Below are 14,394 nucleotides of genomic sequence, written 5' to 3' on the forward strand. Positions count from 1 at the left end.
TCAAAACTATCTGATGAGGGATTCCAACCATGTTCGAAAACAGTTGGTTGTAGAAAAAATTTACTAAGAAGGAGTTGTAGGAAACTAATAAGGCTTTATAAAAAAAAAATATACGCGGAATTTTTTTTTCGTTTTTTTACAAAAAAATTAAAAATTAACCTCAAAACCCAAATAACAAAAAACAAACGTAAACGTAGAAGTTTTGAAAACAACTCTAGGATGGACAAACTTTCAATAAAAAAATTTTTCTAAGAGCAACTTTTGAGGAATTTTTGAAAATTTCATTATTAACGGCAAAATGTTCAGTTTGATGTTAGTATATGATTATAAAAATCATTTCAAACGATAGTGCTCATATCGATAAACTTCCTAAATTTAACCGTTTTCGAGATATTTCAAATTTACTTTCATCAAAATCATTTTTTGTAGAAAATAAGCCATTTTCATAAGTTAATCGTGATTCTCCATCAGCATTGATAAGTTTAGCAAGATACACATTGTCTTTTGACGATTGAACGATCAGACAACCAGTTTAGAATTCACAGGAGAAATGATTTCCAATTATTTTAAATATAGAAATCAACAAGTTAAGTTGCACTTATTTTCATTAACAAGCGTAGTTTCATCCTATTTAAGTTGTTAATATTGATGTACCTATCCATCTTATTATTTTAGGTACATTATAATATCTTCCATGTGTTATATGCGACAGTTAGAAGATACATGGTATTTTTCATGAAAAAAAAAGAGCTTCTCTGTTAGAGTAGCTTCAATACCAAAACAATATTTATACCTGAATAATGGTACCTACGTTTGTATATAAGCATGACCATCCTTTTGAAAACAGACATCACTAAAAAAAAAAAAATTGAGTTAACAAGTATAATTTGAATATGGAATTCAAGAAGGTCGAGTGTTGCAAGCCGTTTCCTAATAAACGGTGTTCGTCAAAGCTTCGTAAATTATCCGAAAATTTGATTGAAAAACATAAGTTCCTAGAGTGAAAATTTAATTTGAATACATCTCTATCAATCTGTGATACGTGTCGCTTGAATTTAAATAGAATCAAACCATGTGCTGAAAATCTGGAACTAGAAGTGCAACCGTCAGTCATGGACATCGCGGAGCCGCAGCCATCTACATCTCGACATGGCCTCGAAGAAATAGCATCATCTCAGGATAGTGGAGAGCAACAATTTTCCAGGACGCATAATATTGAGCTATTCAACAAGGACATAGCTGGTATCAACGTATCGCCAATATCGTCAAAAAATTCCAGAATGTTAACTATCCCCGGAGAAAGTATATGGACATTACCAATGGCATTAAGAAACGCATCTTCAGTTTTCCAGCGGAAGAAGATGACCTGGAGCAACTAAAATTAAAAGCTGCGGAACACAATGAGATGATCGGACAACTGAAGGAGAGATTTGCTGATCCAGGTTCATCGAGAGACGATCAAATAAGGATTCTGACGATTTTGCCGAAATCTTGGTCAACGAAAACGGTAATGGACGAGTTTGAAACAAATAAATACATTGTATTGCAAGCTCGATGCTTGGCAAACGGGAAAAGAGCATTGGCCACCCCCAACGAAAGGTTAGGACACGGTTTGGATCCCGAAATTAAAAACGAGGTATTGCATCTTTGAAAGCGACCAGACCCGGACTAAACGATTACGTTTCAGTGAAGGAGGAAGATTCATATTCCAAAGCGATTTTTAGTTTGTACATTGCGAGAAGCTTTTATTAAATTTCAAGAAGTTAGTAAAAATAGCATTGGATTTAGTTCATTTGCAGCACCAAAACCAAAGCATTGCAAAGTACTTGGTAGTTCAGGTTCTCACAATATTTGTGTTTGTACCATCCATGAAAATATTAATTTAATGCTTCATTGTCTTAGAAAATATTCATTCGAAAAGATTTCAACCATTATTTTGAAGAAATATTATGCAGCTCATCATCCAGAACTAAACATTGTTATTCCCGCGAATGCGAACGTTGTACAGGTCTCTCAGATTTTGAAAGAAGTTTTTCAGAAAAAAAAATCGAGGAACAGGGTATTACCATAGGAGTAAAGAGTTACAGAGTGAACGGAAAGGCGAATTGTCAATCGTCAAGATAATGCGCAATGAGTGTAAAGAGGTGAGGCCCAGAGAATGTATCGTCTCTTTTGTTCATCCGCTGTTTAAATTGTTGACGGTGTTTGCTGTTTACAGCTCATTTGACAATGCGGCCATTTTTTCGACTAGCTGTACAGGGAGCTTTTCAAAGGATTTTGTCACTAGTATTTTCTAGTCGATCAGAAGTCAATCAAGAGCGTTGCTAAACAGTAATTTACCTTTTTACGGATGCCATATTTCTACGTCTCTTCAACCTGGTTGAATTGTATTGGATTGATTACGGATATTGTTTTAATTTAATGCAATGTAATGCTAACAATTCGAAGATTTTGCTGCGGCCCTCTGGACTTAAACATGTATGCACTTAACTCCAAATTTGCACAGTCGTATTTTTGCTCAAACGAAAACTTACGAAATCAAAGATTGATGCAATTGGTTTAAAAAAAATGTCCAAAGAAAAGATGTGGGGTATCTTTGATAATGCGGGTAACTTTGATAGTAGAATACAATGATTAAATTTACCCTAGAGGTAAGTATATATACTTCAAAAAACTATTAATGTTACCCCGTTCAACGGTACGTACATTTTTATTCAAAATTTGCCTCAGTGAAAAAAAAAATTGAAAAAATGAATCAGCGCAAATTTAGAGTTAGAAGAAATATGAACGCGTGGAGTTTCCAAACTGTTTTGGCCATAATTTCAGAAAAACAAAACCTTTTGATATCAAAATTGGGCGGTAAATAGTTGGGTGGCTGGTCATCGTATAAAAAATCGGCAAATAATGTCTACTTTTTTAAAGTAAACGTTAATATTATGCTAGCTATATTATTATAAATAAAGAAAGTAGATTGTTAAGGAAATATGAAGCGATGAGTTCAGGAGTACTAAGAAGACACATCATTATAAACCACGATAGAATTATTTCAATAAAATTGACTACCCCCTTATTCATTTTACAGCTGGTATAATCAATTTGACATATTGATGTCCTTCTATACCACTTGAAATCATTGAAATGGGGTCGATTTTTGATGATCGAGTTCAACATAATATGCTAATCAGCTAATAGTACATTCAAACTAAAGCAGATATCACGTAATTTGGCACTTTTGATATGATATTATATTACGTTATAACGTTATTAATATCAACTATAGTCTCAACGTAGTACAATGTCATGACGTCAGGGTAGGCGTGTAACATACATGAGAAAGCTAATACTGTTTGCCACACTTTTATTTGACTAAACTTATTTTGGACACTTTTCGTATGGGTTTAATCCCAGTTGGCGCCACCGGGATGTTCTGAGGCATAACATCTCTGATCACGCCTTCCTTCGGAAGGGAAGTAAAGCCGTTGATCCTCGGTTCATGAGTTGATGGGTCGATAGGTAGGGTCCAGGTGTGGGAGCTGCCTCCCTGGCGTCGGTAGCATTGGTGCTCAGCACGGAAAACAAGATCGACGGAAAACAAACCAAGGAAAAAAAAACTGATATCATAAACATCGTTTTGACTATTGTCAAGACTGTCTCTGGACTGTCTTTAGACTCACCTTAGACTGTTCTAGATTGTGTTAATTTCTTTATTCCAAACGGTTTTTATGTTTACAATGTTTGTTCAAACAATCTAGTACTTCACCATTCTAATGAATGGAGAGGGATATGTATCAGAGCGAGTAATCGGTCTCGATCCTAATTGGTTGTTATTATGTATCTTTATTTCGTGCGCTCGGGTGGCTTAAGCTCTTGCGCGCGATAGGGAGAAATGTATTGACGCGTGGGTGAGTTTCCTATTCCGTGGGAATGTTTGTCGTCGGCCGCGTGCTTCGAGTGGATGTCAGCGTTTACGTTTTCGTTCTTTGTCAACCGTTCTGGTTTCTTCATGTGTGGTAGGAATATGATAAAGCCCGATTCAAAGTAAATTTGGACGCATTCAACGGATCAAAACGTCAAAAGAAAGGGTATTCATTCAGCTTTCAAACGATATATAACAAGTTATTACATTTTACCGGTTCGAACGAACTGTCGCACTTTAATTGTGATCGATGCCATCATTATCTGTACAGTCGCTGGTGACACTGTACCGGCGAGCTTATTCCACTTTAAACGCATTTGTTGTGCATTTGTCACTTCTTTACCGCATCCTCGAAGTTTTCGCTTGACAATTGCCTAATATTTTTCGATCGGTCTGAGCTCATGGTAATTCGGAGGATTAATCTCTTTGGCGACGAAATTAACATTGTTTGCAGCATACCATTCTAGAACGTCCTTAGAGTAGTGACAGCTGGCTAGATCCGGCCAAAACATAACGTTGGTCTTGTGTTGCCGAATGAAGGGTAAAATCCGCTTATTCAGACACTCTTTAACCTTCCGTTACTCGCGCCAACTTTTGTAACACGAGTACTCGCGCCATTTTGCAGCCGAGCTACCAATCGATATGAAACCAACGGGTATTCCTTAAAAAAACTTGTTTTTAACCAAACAAGCTAAATTTGTATCACAGTTAACCCCAAACAAATGCGGATAATAGAGAAAATGTGAATGGAAACCGCGTAATCGGTGTCCGTACTACGTGGGATTTGACTTAATTGGTTACAACATGGAAAATCTCGAGATCCTGACCAGATAGAAAATTACTGTCTTCGGCAAAGTTGTTTTATAGATTATAACCTTTTCGCTGGTGGATAGTAGTTCAGAGTTTTCTCATTACGTAGCGCTAGAATACATGTGAAATTCTCGTATGTAATATATCTCGAGATTCTGACCAGATAGAAAGTTACTGTCTTTCACAAAGTTTTTCAGGAGGTCAAAGCCTACTGCTTGGTGCTCAATAGTTCAGAATTTTCTCACTACGCGACGCTAGTATACATGTGAAATTCTCATATAAAATATCTCGAGTTCCACACCAGATAGAGAGGTACTGTCTTCGGCATAGTTGTTCAGGAGGTCAAGGATTTTTCGCAGGTGGACAGTAGTTCAGAGTTTTCTCACTTTGCAGCGCTACTATACATGTGAAATTCTCATATAAAATATCTCGAGAAAGTTACTGTCTTAGGCAAAGCTGTTGAGGAGATCATAGCCAGTAGTAGTAGTTCAGAATCTTTTTTTTTTTTGCTTTATTATAGAGACTTTCAGCCTGTTGCTGATTCGTCTCTTTGTTCAGAATCTTCTCACTAGGTAGTGCTCGTATACATGTTAAGTTCTCGCATGTGATACATCACTAGATTCTGACCAGATAGAGAGTAAATGTCTTTGGCAAAGTTTTTCAGGAAGTCAAGATCTTTTCGTTGGTGAATAGTTGTTCAGAGTTTTCTCACTACTCGGTGCTAGTATACACAAGCAATTCTCGCATATACAATAGCTCGAGATCTTGAGCAGATAAAAAGTTACTGTTTTCGGCAAACTTGTTCAGGGGGTCAAGAATTTTTGGCTGGTGGACAGTAGCTCGAGATTCTGAACAGGTAGAACATTATTGTCTTTGAAAAAGTTGTTCATGAGGTCAATGCCTATTGCTTGGTGCAAAATAGTTCAGAATTTTCACACTACGTGGCGTTAGTATACATGCGAAATTTTCGCATATAAATTATCTCGAGATTCTTATCAGATAGATTTCACTCTAGAATACACGTGAAATTATCGCATGTGGTTTGTTTCGAGATCCTGATAAGATAGAAAGTTACTGTCTTCGACAAAGTTGTTCAGGAGGTCAAAGCCTATTGCTTGGTGTACAATAGTTGAGAATTTCCTAAGCGGCGCTAGTATACACTTGAAATTTTCACATGTAAACTATCACGAGGTTCTGACCAAATAGAATGTTACTGTCTTGGGCAAAGTTGTTCAGGGAGCTAAGGCCTTTTGGATGGTGGACAGATTTTTTTCACATCATTGCGCTTGTATACACGTGCAATTCTCGCATTAGATATTTTTTGAGACCTGCTAAACTGTCATCGGCTTTGTTCAGGAGATCAAAACTTTTTCGTTGGTCAACAGTACAGAATTTTCTCACTACGCGGCACTAGGATATACGTGAAATCTTCGCATATATAATATCTCGAGATCCTGAACAGCTAGAAATTTATTGTATTTGGCAAAGCTGTTAAGGAGATAAACATCTTTTGGCTGATGAACAGTAGTTCAGAAATTTCTCAAAACTTGGCAGGCAATTCTCGCATATCAAATATCATAAAATAAAAATAAAATTTACATCAGCCTAAGTGGGATAAGACATATGTATTCTGGATTTCTTTTACTGATGAAAATTTTCATGCAGATTTGTGGATACATAAATTGGTGTGAGTCTTCCACTTGTATATCTCTGGATAAATTAGTGGTAACACGTATCTCAGATGGAAAACATTATCTTAAAAGATCAATATTGTTGAAACTTCCACCAAATTAATGTTTAGAATCTCCCTTTCATTTTAGCCTAGTTTCAAAATGTCTTATCGAGGGGTCTAGAATAAAAAAATCCCAGTATTTACGTGTGCACGGACAACGAGACTAACTCAGAGAGTGAAGCACTTTTGCTCGGTTGAATGGAAAAATTTATTAAACCGTTCACTCCCGATCATAAGTTTAAGGAAACCCCCTAAAAAAGACCCAAAGTTACACTATTTTCCGAAATTTACTCTTAAGAATCATGACTGATTTTCTCAGAATTGACTGGAAAAAAAAATTTGAAATTTAAATTTGCATGTTCACCATCCGGAAGAACTTTGCCGCATGTACAACTTTGACGATGACAGCTACTCTCTGACTTTAAGCTATAGCATATACAAATATTTTACATGTACACCGAAAATATTCTGAACTATTTCTATTCACCAGCAAAAATGCTTTGATAATCTAAACAACTTAGCCGAAGACAGTAATTTTCTATTTTATTTTTTTTAATTTTCTAGCTGTTCGGGATCTAGAGCTGTAGCATATATGAGGATTGCACGGGTATACTAGCGCAGCGCAGTGAGAAAATTCTGAACTATTGTTCACCAACCAAAAGACCTTGACCTCCTGAACCACTTTGCCGAAGACAGTAACTTTCTATTTGGATCTCGAGATATAGCTTATGCGAGAAGTGTACATGTATACTAACGCCACGTGGTGAGACAATTCTTAAATAATGCTTACCAGCCAAAAAGTCTTGACCCCTTTAACAACTTTGCCGAAGACAGTAACTTTCTAGCTGATCAAGATCTTGAGCTATTGAATATGCGAGAAAGGCACGTATTTCAGCGCCGCATAGTGAGAAAATTCTGAACTATTGTCACCCAACAAGAATATCTTGACTTCCTGAAAAACTTTGTCGAATACATTTACTTGCTATCTGGTCAGGATCTAGAGATATTTTATATGCAAGAGTTTCACATGTATAGTAGCGCCGAAAAGTGAGAAAACTCTGAACTATTGTCCACCTGCGAAAAATCTTTGACCTCCTGAACAACTATGCCGAAGACAATACCTTTCTATCTGGTTGGGAACTCGAGATATTTTATATGAGAATTTCACATGTATACTAGCGTCGCATCGTGAGCAAATTCTGAACTATTGAGCACCAAGCAGTAAGCTTTGACCTCCTGAAAAACTTTGTGAAAGACAGTAACTTTCTATCTGGTCAGGATCTCGATATATATCACATACGAGAATTTCACATGTATTCTAGCGCTACGTAGTGAGAAAATTCTGAATAACTATCTACCAGCGCAAAAGTTATAATCTCTAGGACAACTTTGCCGAAGACAGTAATTTTCTATCTGCTCAGGATCTCGAGATTTTCCATGTTGTAACCAATTAAGTCAAATCCCACGTAGTACGGACACCGTTTACGCAGTTTCCATTCACATTTTCTCTATTATCCGCATTTTTTGGGGGTTAACTGTGATACAAGTTTAGCTTGTTTGGTTAAAAACAAGTTTTTGAGGAATACTCGTTGGTTTCAGATCGATTGGTAACTTAGCAACAAAATGGAAATGGAAAACTCATGTGTGTTGTACAAAGTACAACAGCGCGAGTAACGGAGGGTTAATGTAAACCTTCGACGTCATTTTGTGAGATGTGATTAAAACCTTGGTCTTAAGGCCACAACTGCAGATTCCTTGCCAAATCATTAGTTTCCGAACAAACTTATCAGCAAAAACAAAATGTTTACCTGGAAGGGACATCCCCACGACCAGTTGCCAGGTAAAATTTTCGTCCGGGGATTTGCTTATTATCCATTTTGACATATGTTTCGTCATCCATTAAAATACAGCCATCAAATTTCGTCAAAACTCGTTCGTATAGTAATCGTGCTCGCTTTTTGGCCACTAAATTTTGTATCAGGGAGCGATTCGGATGTTTACTGGCACAAAAAGACTTATATCCTTCTCTTGAAAGGATGTTACGCACGGTAGAAAAGTTGGAATCGTATTTCTTTGCCAAATCACGTATGGAGACACCTGGGTTGTTTTTCACGTACCTCAACACCTTGCTCCTCAGCTCTTTGTCCCTAGTGCCACTTTTATGATAGATGCGCAGTGCTCTATCCACACTCAGAGTATCCTTGTAACGTTTGATTACAAGACTCACCGTTGACTTTGGGAAGGGTTCTCTAGATGTTTGTGCACAATTAGTTTTCTTTTCTCAAGTTCCATGATCCGTAATTTCGGAATGCGTCGATCAATCGAGAAAAACTTTTCACCAATTTCTTCTTCAATGAAACATCAACAAATGCCTGTCAAACGTTTTTTGTTGCAACCATATTTGTTTTGGTGTTCCCACTTCACTCGGAGATGGAGCATATGGCTAGCTTTGAATTCTACTGTAAGTTAATGTGTCGTATGATGGGTTTTGCCTTAGCCAGGAAACTGGTTACATCCTCAGGGGTACTCGGAACATGGCCGGCTGTAGTCATGGGCACCAATGAACTTGTTGTTGAATTCTCGTGTGATTTGAGATGTCGAATGATGGGTTTTGATCCAAGCCAGTACAGTATTTACCTATTAGTAATGTAAATTAATGTGTATATGTACGCATTTCACATGAGATGGCTTTGATCAATATCGTTTCACACTTTTCTTATCTTTGCTGTTGTATGCTACTGTTATATCAGGCATGCGCTTCAACGCAAATGATAAACGTTTTTCTTGTATTTACATCTTTTACGGTGAAGTAATGTTTCTGATAAATACAATGGTTTCATATTACCGACAATCCATATTTACATATCCCTTTACTGTACAGATCGTGTTTGGCATCTGCACATTTGTATTTAATCACGTGGAAATAACGTAACTCATTTAAAATGGAATATCCATATTCCACTTATCTGCCTCTGACAAACTAAGTCTTTATGCAATTAATCAACAACTTCATTGGACGGTGGCAAAATCAACAATTATTGAACCCACCAGATAATAACAACAAAGAGTGAATTTCTAGGTTTGCACCCTGCAGCAACCATAATAAATATTATAACTATCCATCTAGCAGGAGCACAGATGGTACAGATTACATGAGTTGATTAACATCAATTTGCTTAACATCAGTTTTCTTCAACATAGCCGCATCAAATATATTGCAAAGCTTTGATCGATATTGATTGGGAATTGTAGGGATGGAGTGTGAATTACCACATATGGAAACTCTGCGAATCGTTGACCTCATATTCGTCAGCATAGAGCCAAACTGGCAGTACAATATCATGTTCGAATGTATCTCTTATTTGTGCCATTGACATAGTTAATGATGTTTTTGGACTTTTCTAATTTGTGGAGCCCAAATTTGTTTTGATACAACTACACATTCAAAGTAAACTTTCATTTGACATGTAATATATTGAAACGGTTTTCAGAGAAATAATTATTAAAATGAGATATTTATTCTTTATGTTTAATGATTGCACAACTGATTGATTCTTCTCTATTGTTATGGTTGTTTGAAATTCGAAGGATGTGTGTTTAAGAAGCTCATAAAAATTGGTTTGCTTAAAACTATCTCTGATTTTAACTAAAAACGTTTTAAGGGGAGGTTTACTTGGATTTTGCTAAAAAACAGTTGAACTTTGGAATTTTTTTTCAGGAGAATGAAAAGACATACGAACTTCCGGTTTCGATAATTATATTTGTCCACTATTTCTGAATACTTGGAAATTTTTTGAAGGTAAAAAAACAAAATGGCGGCTCAAAATGGCGGCTCAAAATGGCGGCTCGCGTGGGGGAGTGTCAGTCAGGTTTTGCTGCAGAACTTCGAGTGCACACCCTCTGGTGGTGAACTGAAATGAAATTTTTTTATTGTGGTTAAAGTTGATAATATTCCCTATGGCTTATACCTAACTAGAACGAAATCCGACAAAAATTGACCAAATTATGGACATTTGAAAATTTAGTGCTTTTTTTACCCCTTTTTTTCTCACTTTGACCTTGCTTAAAAAATAGTAACTAACAATTTTTTTTCATTTTAGGTATAACAAAAAATACAAAAAATAGTATCCTTCAAAGCGCAATTTTCCGATTGTAAATCGGATCATTTGTTCAAGCCCTATGCTCTAAGTTGTTATAAAAAATATGGTTTCGAGAAAAACGCGTTTAAAGTTTTTGTAGCGTCCTTCAGCGCGCATGACAAAGGTTCACTCAAAGCGCCATAACTCGCTAAATATGTTTTGGATCGTAAAATCCTTTTGGCCACATATTCTACACACTTGTAGCTTTCATTTTATGCAAAAAAATCTTTTTTTTGAACAAATCCAAGTAAACCTCCCCTTAAATCTAAAATTGGATACAGCGTCCGATAAAACAAGTTTTGTTTTTCCTTGTTTTCCGTCGATCTTGTTTCCCGTGATGAGTACCAATGCTACCGACACCAGGAAGGCAGCTCCCACACACCTGGATCCTACCTATCGACCCATTAACTCATGAACCAAAGGGGTTGATTTATGTTGACTTTAGAAAAAATTTTGCTGGTGCTGGCTAATTGGTTGTTTTGTTTGAACGTTTTCCCTTCCTAATATTTTGGTGAAACTGGCATTCGCGTAGCTAATGGGGTGCCAGGCCCCCTCCAGAATTATCTAGGCTCCCTCCAGAATTATCTAGGCCCCCTCCAGAATTATCTAGGCCCCCTCCAGATAAATTGTCTAGCTACGCCAATGGAAACTGGTCGCACGACAGGTACGGGGATGATTGATTGTACTTCAGAAGATCGATGGAGATGGATATGCTTTTTGAATGGATAAAACGGGTCTGTTACATTTGACATAGGGACGTGTGGCATAATGGACATTTGGCATACCGAATATTTTGCATAATCGGAACTAAAAGCTCGTCTACAGTCCTGGTTTTTTTTTTTCAATGCTGTTTATTGTAATTTTTGTGAGTTGTGAAAATAAATCAATCTTCAAATATTTAATAACGAAGGGAGAATACCCTTCTTCCAATATTTCATAGAGAAGGGAATGTTTCTTTATTCGAATATTTAACAAATTGAATACTCCGCTTGTGTAGTCCAAGTAATTCGAATACATACGAGAAAGGCAATTTTCACCAGTAGGTGGATTAATAATGTTTTTTTTTACATTGACGTATTTTTTTGTCCAAGCTTGTTTCGTGTTAGAATTTGTTTGTTTGTCTGAAAAGCATTTTCAAAATAAATTAGCAAAAATCTCAACCTCAATCATCATCACTCCCCATACACAACATTTTGCCATAGGGAATTTTTTGGAAAAGTAAAAACATTTTTCGTCCCTTCATTGCCATGTGCTGTTTTTTATGCAAAAGGTAAGAGTGACAGGAGTATTTTCATTTCAGACAGCAACTGGAACTGTTTGATTGATTGGGAGCCATCTCATAGTTGGACTATTTGATTCGTCAGATACATCGTAACTTGATACATTTATATTGCAAATTTTTCAACGTAGCTCAAAGGGATATATCAGCTCCATTATTCTAGCGAGCTGTTCCATTGTGTCCCAGGGGGATTATTACTACAACAGTTTTTTTTTTGTTCAACGAAACGATATTTTTCGTTCGTTCGGCTTGGATGACGGGTTAATCAAATTTGATATGCTTCGATTGGTGTGTATAAATGGAACATTAATTACTTTTTCAGCTGCATATTTCTAATATTTTGATGAAAAAAGTATTAGTATGGTAAAAAAAGAAATCAACTGAACTCATAAAACCACCAATGTCTCGATAATAGTTAACATTTATGTCGTTTCCCGTGTCTGCTAAACAGTGAATGAGCTTTCCGGTCACGTAATCCGCAATCTTCATCGAGAGCGACAATTGTTGAAAAAGTTAACTTCCTGCCCAGAAGTAAAATATCACTTTCGGTCGACGTCGCTGGTTCTCGGTAACCGATGAAAGTTAGTGTGTCACAGCAGCAGGTTGCACGATGAATAATGTTATTACTTGCTGACAGAGTCCTTCTAGGCAGCGAAACCTACCGCACCATATCGTTTGCAAGTTGGCACCTTTCCAACCAACGACTACTCGACGAAGGGAATCACGAAATGATGACTATCACCTTCTCTAGGGAATATACGACAACGGCCTTAGGGGTCGTTTTAGCAGAGAGATCAACTAGTTTTGCTCGGGACATTATTTGCATCTCAAAAGAGTGGGTTGATTTTGTTTAGCATCACGTTCAAGAGGACCGTCCATAAAGAGCTAAGTGGAAAAGTTAACATTTCAGATAAATGTCTACAGGTGCCACATGGTTCATGAAGATATTGTACATCTGTTGAAAGGGTGCGGTTTATTGAAATATTGCAGTTTTGGGTGCATGATTTACGCTTTTGAGCAAAGCTGGCTATAAAGGGTGATACGGTCAAAATTTGGTCAAGGGAAAACGCGTGTAAATCGGTGAAATCGTTTATTTAAAAAATCAAATTAAATTTCTTTTTCAAGTTCAATTAGTATAAAATTCAGGAAAAATATTCAGTTAGGCTTCCGCTTTCCAAATCCGAATTGCCGGGCCTTAAGCTTGACCCCTGCCATCAGATTTTGTACAGCCACCTTGTCCACCTTCTTCGCCGCAGAAAGCCAGTTTGCCTTGAACTGCTGCTCGCCCTTAGCAGTTTTTTTGGTCTTCTTTAGGTTCCGCTTGACAATAGCCCAGTATTTCTCAATTGGGCGGAGCTCTTGCGTGTTGGGAGGGTTCTTGTCCTTGGGAACCACCTGCACGTTGTTGGCGGCGTACCACTCCATGGCCTTTTTACCGTAATGGCAAGATGCCAAATCCGACCAAAACAGTACGGAACAACCGTGTTTCTTCAGGAAAGGCAGCAGACGTTTATTCAAACACTCTTTCACGTAAATTTCTTGGTTGACAGTCCCGGAAGCTATGAAAATGCTGCTTTTCAAGCCACAGGTACAGATGGCTTGCCAAACCAGATATTTCTTTGCGAACTTTGACAGTTTCATGTGCTTGAAAACATCTGCTACCTTTCCCCTTCCTTTTGCCGTATAAAACTCCTGTCCCGGAAGCTGCTTGTAGTCGGCTTTGACGTAGGTTTCGTCGTCCATTACCACGCAGTCAAACTTCGTCAGCATCGTCGTGTACAGCCTCCGGGATCGCGCTTTGGCCGTCGTATTTTGTTTATCATCGCGATTTGGAGTCACTACCTTCTTGTAAGTCGATAGTCCGGCTCGTTTTTTGGCTCGATGCACGGTTGTAGACGATACACCCAGCTTATTTGCGGCATCTCGGAGAGAGAGGTTAGGGTTTCGCTTGAAACTACCGGCAACTCTCTTTGTCGTCTTAGCGGCTTCCGGTTTTCGATTTCCCCCCGATCCAGACTTCCTGGCTGTTGAAAAACGTTCCCCAAACACTTTAATTGCATTTGTAACGGTTGATTTGGCAACTTTTAGCGATTTTGCCAACTTTGCGTGCGAGTAGCTCAGATTTTCGCGATGCGCGAGCAAAATTTTGATACGCTGCTCTTCTTGCTTGGACGGCATTCCCGAATAGCACAGTTTAATCACAGTTAGTTACAGCAACTTGTTTATGACTGAAATTAGTCGTATATAAGTTTCTACATTTGATTTGTGACAAGCGTGCTACTAGGGTTTTGACAACTGAAGAGTGAATTCCAAAATCAAAATAGGAGCAACATTCTACACACACACACCTTCAAAATGAGGGGTGTTCAGGTTTTTTAAATGCGAAATTGAAAGAAATACGTCAAGTTGATATTGACCAAATTTTGACCGTATAACCCTTTAGATTGAAATTTTGTACAGAGGAATGGAATATTATGTGGGATCTGAAAACCCACAATAAACAAGCTAATATCAGGGG

This window comes from Ochlerotatus camptorhynchus, unplaced genomic scaffold (assembly GCF_037179485.1).
Source record: "Ochlerotatus camptorhynchus isolate MF236.1 unplaced genomic scaffold, CSIRO-AGI_Acam_v1.1 ptg000001l, whole genome shotgun sequence".
In the NCBI taxonomy this organism is placed as follows: Eukaryota; Metazoa; Arthropoda; class Insecta; order Diptera; family Culicidae; genus Ochlerotatus; species Ochlerotatus camptorhynchus.